Below are 7,140 nucleotides of genomic sequence, written 5' to 3' on the forward strand. Positions count from 1 at the left end.
TTGCATGTTAAAATGTTGGAAAACTACAATAATTAAACAAAAGGAAAATTAAACAAAATAGGATATTAAACAAAATGAGAAATTAAACAAAATGGGAAATTAAACAAATGGGTGATTAAACAAAAGGGGGTTAAACAAGGCAAAAATTAAAGAGGGCACAAATTAAACAAGCGCACGAAACAAAGCGCAATGAAACAAGCAGCAATGAAACAACGCAAAACAAACGAAGCAAGGTATGCTAACCGCGAACGAACCGCAAACACACCACAAACACACCGCAAACAAACAAGCGACAAAGCACGCCTACGGTTATGCACACAATGGCTGCACGCACAACTAACAAAACATACTCCTGAGCCTGCTCCCTTCTGCGAAGGCCTTAAGACGAGGCTGCAGCCTAATGTTGGCTGTGCCGCCTAACGCGTCACGTCTCGACTCCGCGCAAGCGCGCACGTACGTTTTAGCACATACACAAGCGCTCACGCACACACGGGGGCACACGCAAGCAAACAAATTCGTACACAAAATACCGCGCACACATAAATACACATGCGTCTACATACGTATACATGTGCATATATGAATGTGCTCGGCTGCACAAAGGACTGCTCTTAAAAACTGCTACCGATTGACAGCCACTCACGCGCGCAAGCCTACTGGGCCGGTTTCGCAAAGCTCAACTTTTTAATCAAACTTCACGCCACCTGTCCATGCAAGGCACAAGTGTTACAAAAAACACACATAACTTCACAAATCTTCTACACGATATAAGGCTTAATTACTCATGATATACGGATCGTTAATTTTTTAGCGAATTTAAAAAAGGGTACAACGATGACACGCGCAAAAAAAGGGTAAGAAAAAAAAAAAAAAAAGGAAAAAAGTGACGAAAAAAAGAAAAAGGAAAAAAAGAAAAAAAAAAAAAATAGGGAATACGAAACAGCGGCAAAATGGGTGCTCTAATTGTACATATAAAAATAATATTTAAAAAAACGGGTTCAAAAAACCTTCAAACATTCGCATACAGTCCCAACACGCAGGCAGAGGTTGAGGACAACAGCTAATTCTTCATTAATTCAGAGGGAATGCAAAAAATGGAAAAAGGAAATAAACAAATACTTCCAGGTAGCTTTTACAACACTACAAGTGTAGCACAGCGCCTGTATTTTCTACGCAAACCGATGGCGCGTGCCGCTCTCATAACATATGTATGCCACTTTACTGCGTACTATGCATTATTGCGTTCCGTGTCGGTATCCGCATAACTCCACATGGCGCAAAACTCACACAAAAAGGATTGCAATTTTAGGAGGTATTCTCAAAACATAAAAAAAAAAAATAAAAAAGGAAAAAAGGAAAAAAAAAGAAAAAAAAACGGAAAAGAAAAAGAAAAAGAAAAAAAAAAAATTAACTTTTTTCGTACGTATAATATGTCCTTACGTACCGCGAAAAAAAAAAGGGGGTATCTTTTTTTCTCTCACGTATTTTTTTTTTTTCTACGCAGTCGGCAAAATATGTATGCCTGAGGTTAGCGGGCGTACACTATAAAATATGCTTATAGCTACGCGGGCCAGCACTGCGGGTATGTTTGCCCCACTTGTTGGTGCGCATACAAAAATGAAAGATACCGTGGGTTCTCTCCGCGGCTGCGACAAACAAAGTGCGAGGCGCCAGGGCTACCACGTCAATGTACATACGTACAAACGTAGATATACATATGTATACATATATGCAGGCATATGTACATACGTATGGCTATCCCACGCATACGCTGCTAGCTAGCCTCTTCCTCTTTCATACAAATTTTGGGGCACGCAAAAAAGGGAAAAACAAAAATAAGGGGGAATTTTCTATAATATAAATTAAATGCATAACACGTATCCTAGTTAGTTACTCATATACGTCACTGGCGAAAACAAAAAAAAAATAAATAAGAGAAGTGAAAAACTTCAAATGAGGCGTTTATGAAGAATTATCTCACTTTGTATACATGAAAGAAATGTATGTACAATGTATAAAACTTATGTATACATACAAGGGGAGGGGGGTAGATTATACATACATAACATAATACATGGCATATATTCACAACTTATATAAATATATATATTATGTATATATACATATGTGGTACATATTTTAAAAACAAGAAATGATGAGTATAGAAAAAAATATATCTTTCGAAAAAAAAAAAATAAAGAGAAAGGGTATAAAATATTTTCAGGGATACGATCGCTCATTCAGGTAAAATTAATTCGGCTGCAATCAAATTGTACATGTCACATAATATATATGACGCGTTCGCTCGCATGTATGTATGTATACCCTGCGGTATTGTGCGTTTTGGCTCGTGGCATATACATAATACATATATCAATGCATACATGTATTTTTGCATTCCCCTGCCGTATTATATATATACATACCGCGCTGGAAATAAAATACGTATTTCGCATACGCTCCTATGCACATATATAACTACGACATGCAGCACGTCGCATGTAGGATGTACCATTTAGCACGTAGCATTTACGCATACGCCCCGCATATAGCGCCTGTGGGCCACCGCCGCTATTTGCACTTGCGTATTTTTATGCGATGCTGCGCGTGACTTTACTTGGCGCTGTTTCTCCGCTGTCCCCTGTTTTTTCTCGCTACTTTCTCCGCGGCTGTTTTCTTTTATTTTCTCTCCTCTTTTCTTCGGTGTATTATAAATAACAGAAAAAATAGGAAGCAATAAACAATGCGCGGAAGCTATCAAATTTTTAAATAGCAAATGAACGAACTCAAGGGGTTCGCAAAAAAAAAAAAAATAAAATAAAATGAAGTAAAATAAAATAAAGTAAAATAAAATAAAGTAAAATAAAATGAAGTAAAATAAAGTAAAAATAATTGCATATAAAAATACCGTGCAGTAGTAAATTTATGCAGCCAACTTTGTTTGGAAAAAATGTAAAATACATGTAAACGGAAAATGCAGCGGTGCGAAAATTGACACGATATGGGGTTATGGTAACGCTCGGTAAAATATGCCACTTTTCGCCGCTTTGTTTTTCAAAATTTCTTTCCAAGTTTAAATAAATCTCGTTTAACGGAAAATGCAGAGGCGGAAAAAACGGAACATAACAAAGTGGATGTGGTATGGATGCCTGTACACGCGTGCCAATACGCGGCATACGTATGCGCGGTGAGGTATACGCCCACGGTGGGAAACACTGTCCCGTCCTGCGACTTTTGCGGAGCGGCAAGTTATTTCGCAAATGTACAAAAGTGTGGCATCATTCGGCGCGCGCGCTGGGCACATGCACGAATGTACGGATACATATATGAAAATATGTATATATATGTATGTGTATGTATATATATGTATATGTATGTATATGTATATGTGTATATATTTATATATGCGTACATGCATTCACGCAGGCGTCCCGCGTGTGGCTATTTTTAACGCATGAATGGGGGCGCCGCTTTACCGGGCAAAGGGCCAACAAAATGGGGCACAAAAAAAATGCGTTCGCCGATCTGGCCATATATCGGCAGGACGTTCAAAAAAGGGAGGCCGTCCACGAAGGAATTGCAAAATGGCCCATTCGTTTGCGAGCACGGAGTGTTCCTTAACTGGCACACAAGGAGCTCACTTAACAAGCGTACATACCATGCATACGAACATACACGTACACGCGAAAGAATATCAACGGGAAAAATATGCACATGTAGACACTCTTACAAACGGATGTGAAAAAATATCAAAACGTAAAAAGAAAGGAGGTTTTTTTATGTCATGTAAAAAGGTGGCGCAAAAATAGTTGTCTGAATTTTTTCCCTATCTCTCTTTACTTTGTCACGCATTTGTTGATTATGCTCTATTTTGCTTCCTTTTTTTTTTTTTTATGTTGAACACTATTTGCGATGCGCGTGACAACACAGTGGAGGATGGACATGAATTTTTTACTCAAACGAGTGCATGTTTTAGATGCCCGGGAGAGGTGAAAAAAACGGAAAAATGCATATGCGTAGGTATTATGTGCATATGTACGTACACATGTATGTTCACATGTACTCAATCGCGCATGTATGTATACATGTATGTATACACGTATGTGTGCTTTTTTATACGCAAACGAACGTATGCATCCGCACGTATATGCATCACGCGAACACACAAAGGCGCATATCACCAGTACGCAATTGCGCATGTGTATGACTACGTGCTAATACCTCGCACAGAATAAAGCGAACAAAAAAAAAATGGGGTGAATGCAAAAAAAAAAAAAAAAGGTGAACTTATCACATATCGTTAATGGCTTACACCAGTTGATCAAAAAAGCGCGCGCTTTAATTTTCTACAACAGGATGTTAAGCAGAGTGAAAAAAAAAATAAAATAACATAACATAAAACAAAACAGAACGAAATAACAGCGCATTCTATACAGCATATTTTTGCCACTTCTTATGGTTCAGCAAAAATGCAAAAAAGATGCCCTCTTTCATGTGCGTGTACTTTTAACATAGGGCCAGGAATATGCGGTGAGGTGATGGAAACTCCTCAGGCAGGGCACACAATAACACTCCAGCGTGAGATTCCCAGCATATCGCGTGGGGGGCATATCTGTCACATGCGCCTCATATGGCTTATATCGTACATATCGCGTATACACCTACACCTATGCCGAGTTACGCAGGAAGAGCTAACAAATATGCATTAGCAAAGCTGCATGCAGGGTGATTTCGTATTATCAATGTGTGTTTCCGTGTGCCATAAAAATGCATGCCTTCACGCATTCATACGAAAAAAAAAAAATAATAAAATAAAATAAAATAAAACAAAATAAAATAAAATAAAATCAGATCATATCAGATCAAACCAAACTGTGTCAAACCAAACTGTGTCAAACCAAACTGTGTCAAACCAAACTGTGTCAAACCAAACTGTGTCAAACCAAACTGTGTCAAACCAAACTGTGTCCAATCAAACCGTGCCAAATCAAATGGAATGGGCAAAACGCAGTATACAAATATGCCAAAAGGCCCACGTGTAAAAAAAAATATTCCTCAGAAGAAATGCCCTGCTGCAAATGTGATATATGCAAGCGGGAATTTTTTACACCATTTCACATGCGCAAAAGGGGGCATGTACACGTGTAGGTAAGAATGCCTATGTGCGGTGCTCACGTGCGTACATGAAGGGAAACATACGCTTATATGCTTATGTGCCCACAGGCTTACACGCTTGACGCTCATACACTCGTGCTCCCAACCGCCCTTATGCACATGCAAACGTACATAGGGGTGACTGCGAGTGGCATATCAACGTGCGAAATGCCATACGGAGTGGGTGCACAATTTTAACAGGTTAATTAAAAACACCAAAGAAGGGACAACAACAAAAAAAAAAAAATAATGCAAAAATGTAAGTGTGAAAAAAAAGTAGGTTCCTCAAACCAGCGTAAAATATATTTCTTTAAAAATACACCAGGTATGCGTTCTATGTCCTTACGTTCGCGTTGTGTACGCGGGCGACAAGGAGGAAGTAGCTGCCTCCGCTCTTTAATCATACGGCGAGGCGTGCATATGCTTGTACGCGTAAATAACCACACATGTACGCAAGTAAGCATGGATATGCTTGCGAGGCTTACACCTTCTTGCGCGCAAGTCAGTATTTCACCAACGCGGCATACCTTTTTTTCCCAAGTGAAAAATTTTGTAGAATTACCTGTACGTACGTATGTATATGCCACTATATATACACATTACATATGTGCACGTACAGCCTGCACACGTTTCAGCATATGCAAAAAAAAAAAAAAAAAAAAAGCGTAAACAAGTGTAAAAATGTATACCAAATAAATACAATATAAACACACTGTTTAAGCAGTTCCTGTGGGGAATATAAACAAAGGAACGCGCTTTAAAGAACGAGAAGCATGCGCTAATGCGGGGGAAAATAACACGAAAATGGCGAAACACACGAAAGGCGTAGACTTTGGCTTTTCCGTGCGTTTTCTCATGCCCTATTCTAATTGCGTGAGCTTATATAAAATTAAAAAAATATGCAAAATTTTACTGTAAATACTCACATATTATGCATACATATACGAATGTGCATATGACTATACACCCATGCACATGCATACATTTCACGCCCTGTGGGCACTGTTTTGCCAGGAGTAGTTTTACTCACACGTCAGAGTACCTCTACACAGGTACCCGTGATGCACAGGCAAACTGAAATGCGCGCACAAAATCGTGTGCGTTCGAACGATCTAACGACAGAAAGGTTTTGTAACGAATGACTAAACAGGTTTGATATGCATTTGTATTTTTCGCAACTTATATACGGGAAAAAAAGAATGTACTCAAATGAGGTAGGGGGGTGGTGAAAAATGTAAGTGACAAGGGAAGCATTTGAACGGCTTCAAAAATGGAGAATAACGACTATTCGTTTGTTAAATGGACGGGTGAAAAGGTGACTACACCACTGGGCGATTACGTGACGATGCAGGTATGTCAGCGGAGATGACGCAAAATTTTCCCGCTTCATATGTTCAAGAAAATAGTCGCGCTCGCCAGTTCGTGACTCACGCAAGGGGGGAACAGTGTGAGGTGGAATAATGCAAAGGTGTGACGCAAAGGTGTTACTCAAATGTGTTACTCAAATGTGTTACTCAAATGTGTAACTCAAAGGTGTTACTCAAATGTGTAACTCAAACGTGTAACTCAAACGTGTAACTCAAACGTGTAACTCAAACGTGTAAACCAATCACATGAGGGGAAACACGTGAAACACGCAAAAACGTGGAGAATGTATTCAGTTGCAAACGGGTAGTACCGTGTGTACTTCAAGAAGTGTACATAACTTTTTTGTAAACTTCTGTAACGGTATATTGTTCAAACTTTCTGATCGCGGAGAATGTTGCAGTTACAGTCGCAGTCGCAGTCGCAGTTGTGATATTAAATTTTACTTGAAAATGTACCTTTTATTTTCATTAAAAAATTAAAGATGTAAATCTAAAACATTGACGATAAAAGCTAAAATGTTATTTCTATCAGATACAGTTAATCGTGTATTTATCCAAAGGTTGACAAAAAAATGGATAAATGATGAAAATGTAATTTAATTTTTTTTTTTTTTTTTTT

The sequence above is a fragment of the Plasmodium cynomolgi genome, chromosome 9 (genome assembly GCF_000321355.1).
Source record: "Plasmodium cynomolgi strain B DNA, chromosome 9, whole genome shotgun sequence".
In the NCBI taxonomy this organism is placed as follows: domain Eukaryota; phylum Apicomplexa; class Aconoidasida; order Haemosporida; family Plasmodiidae; genus Plasmodium; species Plasmodium cynomolgi.